This window comes from Trichosurus vulpecula, chromosome 3 (assembly GCF_011100635.1).
Source record: "Trichosurus vulpecula isolate mTriVul1 chromosome 3, mTriVul1.pri, whole genome shotgun sequence".
NCBI classification, from domain to species: Eukaryota; Metazoa; Chordata; class Mammalia; order Diprotodontia; family Phalangeridae; genus Trichosurus; species Trichosurus vulpecula.
The window spans coordinates 228,767,403-228,782,267 of NC_050575.1; the positions used below are offsets into that span (position 1 = coordinate 228,767,403).

Genomic DNA, 14,865 nt, shown 5'->3' on the forward strand with positions numbered 1-14,865 from the left:
CCTGAAATACCTCCATCTTTCCAAATTCTATCATTCTTTAAGGACTACCTGATATATATATATATATATATATATATATATATATATATATATATATATATATATATATATATAGTACACATTGAGCTCACTTCTTCCTGACACAGTCCTTAACTGATTTGCTATAGCTTGCTGCAGATGGCAAAAAGAACTCAACCAAAAATTAACCAGAATGAGAGCCATGGGCTTTAGAGATAAAAGGAAACCTCCTTATCTAAATCATCTAGCTTTCTCCACTCACTTTAGAGATGAGGAAATTGAGGTGAAGGTAAAGTGAAGTGATTTTACTCAAAGTTACTTAGGCACAACACTCTTGAGTTCCACCTGAAAAAAATCAAAATATAATTGGGTAATATTTAATAAATAAATAATATGATAAAACAATATTACATTTTAAAAGTAAGCAAATATGAGGTTGTAATAGTAATTAAGGTGGGACTTTTTTCTGTTGACCTTTAATGATTCTGGTCTTTGTTTGAATGGGGCAGATAAAGTGGGATATTACTGTATTTCTCAGCACTGAGACAATTGGGAGTCATTGATTTGTATCTGATGTGATATTGGGGGTGGAGAACTTTTCCATGCCCAGCCTGGGTGAGATCTGGGCCCTCGAGGCCCTGAACAGGATATATAAGTGCAGAGGTTAGCATTCTCTCTTGGAGCTATGAGGCACAGCAGGAGTGGTATGTGACTCTGGGCCAGCCGTTGTAATGAGCTACCCGGCTGAACACTCAGATGTTGGTAACTATGAGTTGTATTTGGTCTGTAATTCAGGGTGCTGGTTTTTTCCCCTGAACTAGGTAAATGATATTTGTATGCTCAATTAAAGTAAGATTGTTAACCCCTTAAAGTTGCTTTCCTTAGTAAAACAGATCAAAAGGACCTGGGGTTTGCAGTGTTCTGTGAGCTGGTTGTTGTTGGTTTACACTCCCACAGCAACTGCTAGCTGGATTGTTGAAATAGAGGTCCTTGGGGATCCTTATATGTTGTTTAGTGGCTCCCATTTCTATTTGAGTTTGACAACACTGCTTTATGGCAATGAATCATGAAGTAACACAATCTCAGAACAACCAAAATGGAAGGCAACGCAAAGGATAATGGAAAGATAGATGGTGAGTCTAGGCTGCTACATGCTACTGACAATGACTTCAACAATCAGAGTATTCCACAGTCAATCAATTAATCATTACTAATTTATTTAGGACTTAATATTTTTAGGGACAAAAAGACAAAAGTTAAACAGTCCCAACACACAAAGAGGTTGCATAATCTGGATCCAATCTACTTTTCCAACCTCTTTTTGTTTATCCCTCTTCTTGCCCTTTATGTTCCAATAAAACTAGACAACTATTGCCTAGCATGACACTCTACTTGTGTTTATTCATTTACATAAGCTTTCTCCAATACTTGGAATACAGTCCCTACTCCCTACTACCTAGTTGAATCCTTATCTTCCTTCATGACAACTCAAGTACCATCTTTTCAACAAATTGTAAAGATATTTGTAGTTGCAAGTGTTCATTTCTCCTTCCTCAAGTTACTTTGTATTATACTTATCTGTGTTCATGTTGCATCATTTCAATAGAATGTAAGCTCCTCTAAGTCTGCAGATATTTTTTTGTTTTCTTTCTATGCATCTGATGTCCCTAGGACAGAACTTTGTACACAGTAGCCACTTGATTGTTTAAATCATATTATTAAAAATATCTCCAAAGGACATATCACCTAAAGAGGTAGCAGATTGGTCACAAATAAAAAAAAACTTAAATGCTGCAATGATATCTATGACATAATAAAACCAAAGAAAAGCCTTCAGCATAGTGATCTATTCTACTAAGGATTTGCAGAAAGATGGAGGAGGGGGCAGCAGAAATACATGAGATGAGAAGGCTTGGATGAGTTATGAAATCCAGCATCAGGGGAATACCCATACCATGAAGATTAAAGACCTATTGAAGATCTTTCTATCTTTCCTTTCTTGGGACATAATGTGGAATAGTGAGATCACTGGTTTGATGAGTGACAACACTTTAGTAACTTATGTTAACTAATTTCCCACCCAACTATACTCCTTTGAACTTATCATCTTACAAGATCCCTTCAGCCTTGGTACTCTCACTTTCTCTGTATGCTCTGCTCCTACTCTACTTTTCCAACCTACTTCTATTGGAGAGTAGAGTGGAAAGCTCCTCCCAAAACCCAAATTAAGGAGGGCACCTTGACTAGCCATCTCTTCATCTTCCATCTGGTTGCATTCCTGTGGACTATCCATCATGTTCCCAAACCAAATTTCTTCTCTCTGCCCCACCTCCAGACATTTTAGCTTCCTTTTGTGTGTTATGTTCTGCCATTAGGTTGTAAGTTCTTTGAGGGTAGGGACTGTCTTTATTTTAATTATCTGTATCCCCTGTAATGACAGCCCAATACCTGGTAAGTAAATACTTAATAAATGTATATGGTCTGACTGACTAGATCCATATTGTTTTCTGAAATGGCTGGAACAATTCATAGGTTTACCATCAATCCATTAGGACTGTCTTCCTTCCAATCTCTCCAATACTGATGCTCTATTTTTTTTTTGGTAAATTTTGTTAATTTCTGAGTATGAAGTGAAATCTCAGAGTTGTTTTCATTTGTAATTCTCTTATTACTGATTTGAAGCAAGATTTCAAATCATCTTGGGTAGTTTGCTATTCTTTTGAAAACTGTTCAGCCAGATATGGCAGCCCCTTTTGTAGTGACAAAGAATTGGAAATTGAGGGAATATCCATCAACTGGGGAATGGCTGCAAAACATCCTGGTATGTGAATGTAATGGAATAATATTGTGCCATAAGAAATGAACAGGCAGATTTCAGAAAAACCTGGGAAAACTTGTAAAAACTGATACAAAAGGAAATGAGCAGAACCAGGAAAACATTGTACACAGTTTCAGCAATATTATATAATGATCAACAATGAAAGACTCAACTCTTTTCAGCATAACAATGATCTAAGATAAGTACAAAGGACTCATGAAAGAAAATGTTATCCCCATCCAGATAAAGAACTAATGGATTTTGAATGCAGATTGAAGCATATTTTTTCACTTACTTTACTATTTTTTGTGTTTTTTTCCTTTAGTTCTGTTTCTTCTTTCAGAAATGGGACTAATATGGAATTGTTTTGCATGATAGCACATGTATAACCTATATCAAATTGCCTACCATTTTAGGAAGAGGGGAGAGGTGGGAGAGGAAAGGAGAAAAGATTGAAATTTAAAATCTTGTAAAAATGAATGCTAAAATTTTTCTTGACATATAATTGAGAAAAATGAAACACTGGTAATACAAATATAATCTTTTTTTAAAAAGGATGCTTAAGTTCTTCTCAGCAATGAGAAATCATTCAACAATGAAAATTAAGCAGGGGCACCAGGCCAGGAAACACGACCTGTGGGACCTATTAAAAACTGTTGGCTCTGGATAAGGAGATTTACTATGAGGTCATCTAAGCTTAGAGCTGATTGAGCTGAGCCACAGATCCATGCTGTGTAGGAGATATATGATGAAATAGCAGTCAATTCCCCCAAGAAAAGGACACTGTCCTTCTTCTTCTCAGAGGACAATGAGGACTGAGTATTGAACAATCCCTGTTGTGATCCTCTGTCACTTCTTCTACTCCACATTCTCTGTCTTTGGCCTTTCCCCTGAACCTTGTCAGCTTCCAAACTCATAGACTCAAACTCCCAGTTATTTGTTCTAGAAATAAGTATAGGATTCCATATCAGTAGAAACTGGAGGAGAGAAGTACTTTCTTTGTTCATAGACAGAAGGAGGAGAAAGGTGTCACCATGTTCCCCTAATGTCCTTTCTGGAGTTTGGGTCCAAAACTGACTGTCCATACTCATAAGCTTCACCAGAAAAGAGAAACACTACTGAAAAGATGGATAAGCCCCAAACCATATGATCCCAGAAGTCCCAGCCTAATCTTTTTTTTTGGTAAAATTCTGTTTGAGGAGCTTAAGTTTTGAACTAACCACAAAGCAGACATTTTGGTTGGGAACTGACCTTCTATCCCCATCACAGGTGAGTAATGTTCATGGAGAGGTATGTGTTCTGTTTCTGAGAGTTATGTAGAACCTGAATCTGGGTATGTGTTGGAGAGTGGAGATGGAGATCTCAGGACAAGCATCCAGAGGAAAAGGAACCTAGGGACCCCAACGTGTTTGTTGGCCAAACTAGGGAAATGATGAATACAAAGCATACTTTATGATGACAGACCCGCTTACACAAAGTGCTTGTGTCTTTCCCCCTTATGAACCTTCCTGAGGAGGCATCTCTGGAAATCCATCCCAGCCTAACCCATTACATCCCACAGTCTGACTAGAGTAATAAAGAATCTTTGTGAATTGCAAGCATTATTCCTGAATGAGTCCATGTGTCCTTTAGAGGTTTGACTTTCTGTTTTTCAGCTGTGTCCACAGAAGTCCCTCTATTTCTGCTGACCCTTAATTAGGCAGCTTCTGGTCTTCTCCAATGACTAAAAAGAAGTCTAAACAACTATCTGCGAAAGTCTGTTAATGATTCTCTTGTATTCACTAAATCCTTTAATATTTAAGTTGCTATTAAAATATGTTGCTTTCATTAGTATCTTGCATTCCTTTGTGAAAGGTAAGCCCATTACAGGACAGTGAACTGCCCAAATGACCTCAGAAAAGGGATTAGATAATGCATTATAAGTAGCCCCTTCTCCTTTGCTTTCTAAAACCATTATCTCAGTGCTGCTAGTATCTTTATGGAGCTTCTAGAAGTTTTTGCCTTCTACTTATACTCAAGGTAATCACATGGCTCCATGGTTTGTTTTCTTTTTCTACTCTTAAAAGGAAATATGAGATAGTTGACAGGCTCCTGGATGGGAAATTAGGAAGATGTGCTGAGATTCCACCTATGACACTTTCTTGCCTTATGATCATGGTAATAGTTTCATATGATTATAGATTTAGAGCTTGAAGGGAACTGTGAAACTGATTCCTATCCATCCTTTAAAATGCAATTGAAATGCTACCTCCCCTAACAAACTTATTTTCCCTTGATTCTCCCTCTCAATAATTATCTTCTCCTAAGATTTCACATTCATAAATCATGCAATCTCAAATCACGGACTTTAGGGCTAGACGTAACCACAGAGAGAATTTGATTGAATCCCCTTATTTTAAAGAAGGCTGAGGAACAGAGAAGTTCATTGATCTCCCTGGGTCACTCAAATAGTGAGTAGTGTAGCAGAGATCTGAAAGCAAGTCATATAAATCCAAATCCTGGGTGATTTCCACAAAACCATAACTGCCTTTATTACTTTTTTATCTACCTCTTTATTAAGATGTAATATGCTTTGTTATCATATGCATTTGTACTTTATTTCCCTATTAGGCTGTAAGCTCCATTCAGTCAGGACTATCTATTACCTAACTTTGTCTCCCCCAGAGCTAAGCACAGTGCTCAGGACGCAGTAGATACTGTATAAATGTTTTATTACAAGAAAATTTCACAGAAGCTCTTTGGAGAGTAATATCTGACCGAACCTGCAATACTAAAATGAGTTATTGAGCATAAATTAACGTGAGGAGCTTTGATAGACAGATGATAAGATTCTGTGATAGCATATCATATAATACTAGAATCATAGACTTTAGAGCTGGGGAGGGGGGTTATTGGGGGAGTAAACCTCAAAGATCATCTGTTATAACTCACTCCTTTTCTGAGTTGAGGAAACTACATAGTTTCTGCAGCTGAAGGACTTGTACCCAGGTTTTTTTAATTTCCCAAACATGACTCTTTCTACCATGCTATCTCTAAGGTGAAATGATGCCCAAAATACCTTTGCTAAGAGAAGCAACAAGATTCATGGAATTTTAATCAATTATTTATGAGAATATTTATAGAACCCCTTTATACACAAGCATTTGACAGCTTAGGACCACTAGACTGTATTCCACAAAGACTTTGCAACTTCTCTAAACCTCTTCCATTTAACTTTCTTTAAGTTCACCTAAAATGGTATCTCCCATTTTAAATTAAGCTTTTCATAATTCTCCTGGCTACTGTGCTTTCCCCTTGAAATTATGTTATATTTGCATTGTATGTACTTATAAGTCTATTGGCTATTCCTGCTAACCCCTAGAATATGAGCTTTTTTATAGAAGGAACTTTAGCATATGTCTTTGTATGCTCATGACCTACTACATTGCCTAGCACATAATTGGTGCTTAGTAAATGCTTGTTTTTCATCTCTTTGCAAAGTCTTTGTTTGGATCCACTAGTATATCATTGATAACAATGGCTATGATTTGTAGGACAAAGGCTTCAGGAAACCTGCTGTGATGATCAGGGACTGGATTCCTTTGGAAGATTTCACTCATAAAGACAAAGTTGAGACAGTAAAGAAAGAGAGCTCTGCTAATTCCTAGTGAAATCTTATGAAGATCACTTACTCTCATTGTATCTCAGTTTCCTAATGTATGAAGAGAGAATTTTGCTGAATTGTTCATTTAAGAAATTCTGTGATTCTCTAAACTAGATGGATGCTGATACAAAGATAAAGGATACCTATATGACATAGCTTTGCCCTGACTAGTGTAATTCCCAAGTACATGATTGGTACAATATACCCAAACAGGCAGCAGAGGGTAGTGAATAGAGAGCTAACCTTAAAGTCAGGAAGATTTGGGTTCAAGAATTGTCTCTGACACATACTGCACATATACCCTTAGGAAAGTCACTTAATTTATCAATACCACAGGCAACTCGTTAAGACTGTTAGTTGAAAAATAGTTACTGATCTGCATCTGGAGAGGAAGTTTTCTCATTAGGAATCAGACCAATGAAATGAAAGGTTCAAGGAAAAACAAAATGTAACTGAATGAATGAGTGAAAGGAAAAATCAAGTACCTCCTAAGTATGAAGAGCTGTGCTTGATGGTGGGGATATAAATACACAAAATCTGTCCATGTAATTTGTTTAATCATTCATTTAGAAAATTATTCCTCTGGGAAAATCTATCTCTATAACATAATTTCATCCAATGTCAAAGATTCACCTCACTAGTGAGTAATGTTAGTCAGTACATGATGGTATATTTGGTAAGCACTGCTTAACAAATTAAGTTGTCTGTCACAAAGGACTTGCAACTTTCACTTCACCTCTTTCTGCTTAATTTTCTGGATAAATAAACTAAAATTCTTGGATTAAATGATCTGTAAGGATCCCTCCTAACTTTAAAATTCTCTGAACCTATTACTTTAAATTTCAAAGTTTTTTTTTTTGTGTCAGGGTTTTTTTAATGCCAGGGTTTTTGTTTTCAAAATCTTTCAGAATCTTGATTTTGCCCACCATCCCATTACCTATCCATTTCCATTTTTCTTCAAATCATACAAGTATGACTTTTATATCATTGAAAATAATGTTGACCAGAATGAGATCGTGGACAGAATCCTGTGATATACATTTAAACACTTCCTTGCAAGCTGACGCACAAGCATTAAACAATTAAATTCAACAAACACTGTTTAGACGTCTAATTGTGCAGCATACTGCTAAAGGTACTATGAGGACATAAATTTTGGATAAAACATCTTATTCAAACTTACAGTCTAGTAGGGAAACAGGGTTTTTAGATACCTGTAATAATGATGAGTATATAAGAAATATAAACAAAAAGCTATTTGAGGTTCATGGTGGGGAGAAAGCTTCCTAGAGTACATGACATTTGAATTAGAAAGGTATCTTTAGTATAAAAACTGAGTGAGTAAAATGTAGAACTATGTTTATGGATCATTTTATTAAAAATTTTATAGAAAGAAGAAAGTAGAAATAAGGGCTGTTAATTGTAATGTTTCCTTAACTGCTTTGGGGGGAGGGTATCAATAATGGCTGTGGTGTTATTTTTCTTTTCCAATCATCCTTTCTGAAAAATCTTCAAAATTAATCCCTATAAATCAGAGGAAAGCTATAATGCTCCCAGCAATATAATACCATGACCTCAGAAGAATTCAAATTGTGAGTGGTATAAACGACTATAGAATTATAAATAGTATAAATAAGTAACCAGCAGCACAGTGTTGACAATGACATGTACAAGAAGAGACATAATCAGAGAATGGAAACAAGAATGGTAAAAGAGGTGGCTGAGTCAGGTTGTCAGGTTTCAGGATGAGATGCATTGCCTGAGTTTCACTGGTATCTAGGAAGTTTTAAAAAAATCCTGAAGAAGGCACCAAAAGTGTTAGAGAAAGATATGGAAGGAAAACAAATAAAAAGAGAAGAAAGACATATGTCAGTTTCAATCTACACTGGGAAGAATGTACTCGCACAAGTGAGACCACGGAACCATTGGAATATTATGTCACTTATGAGTCTTCTTTCAAATATCCTCTGTTCCTCCAAGCTATCCTCATGATATTTTTGATTTTCCATTCACATCCTCTGGATATATTCTAGTTTGACAGTGTATTTTGTGAAAAATTGGCACCAGGACCTGAGCATAATAATCTAGGTTTGATCTGACCATGAGGGATGATTACTTTCCTTTTCCAGAAAGGATTTTTCTAATAACATAGATAGACTAAGATAAAATTAACTGCAGATATACCAGGCTTCATAGAATCAAGTTGTTTGGCATTCAAAGGTCTTCATAACTTATTCCCCCTTTACTTTCCCATTCTTCTTATACCTTACACCCCACTATGTAATCTTTGATCCAGGGAAACTGGTCTCCTGATTGTCTTGACTCTGGACATTTTCTCTGACTGTCCTCCATTCCAGCTCCACCTGCTGATTTCTTTGACTTCCTTTAAGTCTCAACTAAAATCCTGTCTTTAACAGGAAGCTTTTCCCAACCCCTTTGAATACTAGTGTCTTCCATCTGTTAATTATTTACTGTTTAGCTTGCATGTAGTTTGCTTTGTATATAGTTGTTTGCTTGTTTTCTCCCCCAATTAGATTGTAAGCTTCTTGAGGGTAGGAACTATATTTTGCCTTTTTTTTTGCTTTCCCAGAACTTAGCACTGTGCCTGGCACATGGAAAGACATTGCCTAATAAATGTTTATTGCTTGATTAATTGATTTTTCCTGTTTCTTTTCTAAGGAGATAAAGTATTACTCAAAATATTGTCTTTATTCTGTCCTCCACACAGCTACCAGAATAATCTTTATAAGCCATGATCCTGAAAATGTCATTCTCCCTTACAAAAACCTTTAAGGTTTTCCTATTGCCTGAGACAAAATACAAATTCCTCAGCTTGACTTTCACGGCTTTGAAGAGTAAGTTCTAACCAAATCTCTCAAGTTTTTTCCCCCATTGTTATCCGCTATGCCAGCTATACACCAGCTGAACTAAATTGCCTGTTTGCTCAGTTTGCTGGTCCATGTCAAGGATTCATGACTTCACACATCAATCTCTCAAACCCTGAATGTGTTTCCTTTGTAATCTTTTTTCATAATCCTTATCTGTTCTCAAAGCCAAACTCAGATGTGACCTCCATGTGAATCTTTCTTTGATCTGTCACACTGTAGGTACCTTCTCACTCACCAAATAATAAGATTCAATAAACATTTAAGTGTCTATCTTAGGCCAGGAACTTTGCTAAGTACCCAGCACACAAAATAAAAAAAATAAATAATACAGCAGCTTGTACTCAAATAATTTACATTCCACTTGGAGAATACACCAAAGAATTAGTAAAGTCACTCAACTTTATTGAGTAGGGGAGTGACATGGTCAGACCGGAGTGAAGTGATACTTGAGGCAGTCAGATCCATCAGCAGGCTCTTGCAAAGGACCTAGTGTGAGGTGATGAGGGCCTGTACTAGAGTTCTATTAGTGTCAAAAGAAAGAAGGGGGCTTTCACAAGATGTTATTGAGGTGATATTGACAGGCCTTAGTGCAGTTTGGATTTGGGGAATGAGATAGTGAGGAGTCGAAGGTAACTCCTATGTTGGGAGTCTGAGAGAATGGGAGAATGCTATCAGCCTAGGTTGTTAGATCAATCCAGAGCTCAATTGATATAATCACAGAAAGTAAGGGAGAGAGGTACAAAATTTCACACTGATCCATTTAGTGATATGTGGAACTAAAATGGGATCCAAGCCACTGGATTTAGTCTTGGTTGTCATAATACTTTTCTTATTTTCCCTCACAACATCAACTAGGGGCAGGAGTTAGGAAGTAAGAACCCAACTTCCTGTTTATATGTAAAATAAGGACACTCTAGAAAATGGGTTTTAAAGTCCTATAGTCCCTTTGAGGTCCAAATGTATGATCTTATGATTCTATGACTCCAAATTATGCCTTTTTCCACATAAAAACCTGTTTCATAACATTTGTTGTTGTTGTTATGTGAATGAGATTAGTTTGCTTGACTCGTAACCCATGTTGTTCCATTTGATCTCTATGCTCAAACCATTGGCTCTTGAGGTTTCTGTGTTGCTCTCCATCCCTTTATAAGAGATGGTCATTTGCCCTGTCACAAGACCTCTTGAGATCTAGGATTTAGCCAGGATGAACTGAAGTACAAACAAACGTATCAAACTAACTATTGCCCCAAAGTTTCTGGTTCCTCCTTATGACCAATTTGTGACCCTGATATACTTTCTCATTTTTGAATCTTGTGCCAGGATTCTTCTGTAATCAATGATTCCTAAGTTGAATTGAGGATATAACTGGTTATAGAGTCTTTCCTGTCCTCTTGTTTCCATGAAGGGCAGTCTATGGGCTCTCAGGAGATTTCTGTTGTATTCTGTCCAAGATGAAGACAGATAAATAATTTTAAGCTGAGATAAGGATGAGGAGTAAATACGAAGAATGAATAACATTTGCCCACTGGTGCCCCTTAATCCTCACCGTTCTATATTGCATTATTATTGTAGGTCCCAATAGTCCTCAGCATCCAAACAATGAGGGAAGAAAACATCAGTAATATCCAAGAGTTTATTCTTGTGGGCTTCCCAACTGCTGTCTGGCTACAGATTCTGCTCTTCATCCTCTTCCTTGGAAACTATCTATTTGTACTGTTGGAGAATCTGGTCATCATCCTCACTGTCTGGATCAATGGTTCCCTCCACAAGCCAATGTACTACTTCCTGGGTACCATGTCCTTCCTGGAGATATGGTACATTTCTATCACTGTCCCCAAGGTGCTGGCTGGGTTCTTTCTTCATCCTAACACCATCTCTTTTCTGGGCTGTATGACTCAACTCTACTTCTTCATTTCACTTGTCTGTGTAGAATGTGTGCTCCTGGCTGCTATGGCATATGACCGTTATGTGGCAATTTGCCATCCACTTCATTACCCAGTCATCATGACTACAAAGCTCTGTATGCAGCTGACTGTCAGCTCCTGGATATGTGGCTTTTCTGTTGCTGTGGTCAAAGTCTATTTCATCTCACGTGTCACCTTCTGTAGTAATAATGTCTTAAACCACTTTTTCTGTGATGTTTCTCCTGTCCTAAAATTGGCTTGCAAGAATTTTTCCATGGCTGAGACAGTAGACTTTAGCTTCGCCATTGTGATCCTTATATTCCCTTTCTCAGCTACTGTCCTCTCCTATGGCTTCATTATCTCCACTGTCCTGCACATCCCATCAGCTGCTGGACAGTGAAAGGCCTTTTCCACCTGTGCCTCTCACCTCACTGTGGTCATCATCTGTTATATGGCAGTAATCTTCATGTATGTTCGGCCTCGAGCCATTGCTTCCTTCAATTCCAACAAATTGATCTCAGCCATATATGCAGTCCTTACACCTATGTTAAATCCCATAATCTACTGCCTGAGGAACTAAGAGGTCAAGGATGCCATCAGAAAGACTGTGGTCAATGGCTGTGGCCTATTTCTGAGAGATACCTCTTTCTGAGGGGACCTATTCATTTCTTGGCAGAACTGCTAAGCAGAAACTCAAAATTATTTATAGAAGAGAGAAGGATTATCTGGTACTTATATAGTACTAGGAAACTGGACATCAGTTATAAAATTATAAACTACCAAGTGAGTGACATTAAACATGAAACATAATAGTGAACATGTCTGTTTCAAAAATTAATTTCAATAAATGAGAAATAAGGTATGCTACCAAAGTGCTTTATTAAGGTGAGGTCTGATTGAATCAATGAATCACCCCATTTCCATTAAGCAGGTGAGAAAACCTTTCTATTGAATGACAATTAAAGACATCTCCTTAGTTGTGAAAAATCCTTGATTTGGAATGCATGAAAGTCATTGAATGCAATGGCTAAACAACAAATATATTTAGATTTATTGAGGAGACTCATCTGTGTCTGGGGGGTTGGGTGGGGTATGTACAAAATAAAAAGTCAGTTCAGAACTTAGGGAGTGGCTAGGTTGGCCAGAAAAGAGGTGGAAGTATTTCTAGCCAATCTCTGAGAGACAATTCTGTGAGGAATAGGAGGTGAGTTTCTTTCTACTGAGTCTCCTTTCCTACTTATAACAATTGAGGGGGGGGGTTGTGAATATTTAAGCAAAAATATTAAGCAAAATCTTACAAAAGAGACTCCTAAAATAAAAAGAAAAATTTTCTTTGACCATGTTGATTTTATACAAGAGGTACAAGGAGAATTGGGGATAGTTGGGGCATTTTACAAAAGCAATTTGAGGTGACTTGGTGTGGTTCAAGCTTCAACCATCACCTTAATGCTTATAAAAATATCCTACTTCAAAACATACTCTTGTCCTAGTAAAAAATTATCTTTGTGTTCCTAAAGCATTTTTCTATGTACAGATAGCTAATAATATTAGCCAATAAGTATATAGTGCTTACTATGTTCGAGATAGCTTTATAATGCCAACATTCTTGTGATAATTCCCTATGGCTATGAATTATAAAGTAACTTAATTCCAGAAGAATCAAAAGTGAAGGGGATCCAAAGGGCAACAGAAAGAAATCTGGTGGGGATAATTACCAAAAATGACAGTTTGGATCTGAATCCTGTTACAATATGTCTCTCTTTTCTATTTTCAACCTTATGTTCCTTTCCTGCTCTTTATGGACTCTCTGTTTCATTCTAATTGAACTACTAGCTTTTCTCTGAAGTTATTCTACTCCTTCCTCCATTCATTTATGCAATTTGCAATACATTGCTTGATCATCTACACCTCTTAAAATCCTTATCTTCTTTCAGGTCAAGTGTCAACTTCTCCACAAACCCTGGATACTCTCTGTTGCTATGTTTTCTCTCTCTCTCTTTGTTTTATATTAATCTGTCAACATCCTACTTTTCTCCAGTAGAATGTAAACTCTTTAAGGATGGAGAATTATTCCTTTTATGTCTTTGCATCCACCATGCCTAGCACAGTGCCTGTCACATAGTAGGGACTTTGTACTTTTTTGAATTAAACTGACTTGAAATGAATTGCACATATAAAAGAGATTATCAAAGGATATTTTTAACTGTAAAAAAGATCTGGTCAGGTCACATATAATAATCTTGCATTCTTAATTATGAAAAGGACCATAAGAAAGACTCTAGAACACTAGGTAGAGTGACTATTAAGAATTTACATGAAGACATGAATTAAAATCATCACCATCATCATCATCATTATCAGAACAGTTAACATTTATATAGTACATTAACATTGGCAAAGTATTTTTCCAAATGTTAACTCAATTGATTCTCACAACAACCTGGGCATTAGTGTTATTTTTATCCCCATTTTCCAGATGAGGAAAGTGAGGCACAGAGAGGTTGAGTGACAGAGTCACAAAGCTAGTCAGGATCTAAGGTAGAATTCAAACTCAGGTCTTTCTCACTCTAAGTTGTATGTTCTATCTACTATGCCACAGTTTGCCTATTATACAAGATTAGAAGGTTAAAATGAGTTATATCCATCAGCAGAAGGAATGCCCGAATCAAGGAAATAATGAATCTATCAAATTATGACCAAAGAAATTAAATATAATTATTTAGTATTTTGTTTATCATGCATCATCATATATTTATTAATTATTCATTTACACATTCTTATATCTTATTTTTATTCAATTCAATCATCATTTATTAAATAGCTACTGTGTGCCAGGCAGTAGAGATACAAAGGCAAGAACAAAATAGTACCTGTCTTATGAAGTTTGCATTGAATTCATGGGAAATTATATAATTTACCAAAAAAAATCCAATTTGGGTGGGACAGAGCACTAAAACTGGAGATGCAAGCCTTTTTTTCCCTATTTTTAAAAGTTATGCTACCTCATGATCAAATATTTCTTTGTAATTGATTGTCCTAGCTTAATTCCATACTTTCAGAGTTCGCACAAATATACCTGGATGGCCACAAAGACAAGTATATGACTTTTTAGTTGTTCCTTAAGTTGTTAGTTGGAAATCATTCCTCTTGAAAAGAAAGAAAGCAATCTTTTTTTCAAAACTTAATTACATGTAATAGACCTATCTTACAAGAAAGAGATTTATATTTCCCTCAACAACTAGGCCCAGAGTTCAAATTCTCAGAGGCACATTCCATTTCTCATAATGTTGTGTGACTAGACAGAGACGGGAATGATCAGGATAGAATTCTATGAAAATGGAGATTTAATGAGAATTTTTGCCTGATTTTGTAGGCCTTAAGGTATTTCAGAGACTGCAGTAGAGCATCTAGGAACTCAGGATACGCAGATGATTTCTTGTGGTCCACAGAGCAAGGAGAAATAATATCTAAACAGCAACAGAGCTTCAGTGACTAGCTGATTATCCCTGATGAAATGAAAACACTGTATAGGTGATGTTTCCCATCAATCACTGTGAATGTAGAAGAATCTTGCCCAATTTGGCTTTTTTATAA

At 36.5% G+C, this 14,865-nt stretch overlaps 1 pseudogene; it reads left to right on the plus strand.

The window, feature by feature from the left end:
* The first annotated feature begins 10,966 nt into the window (after positions 1-10,966).
* On the plus strand, positions 10,967-11,923 carry LOC118844960 (annotated as a pseudogene).
* The last annotated feature ends 2,942 nt before the right edge of the window (positions 11,924-14,865 follow it).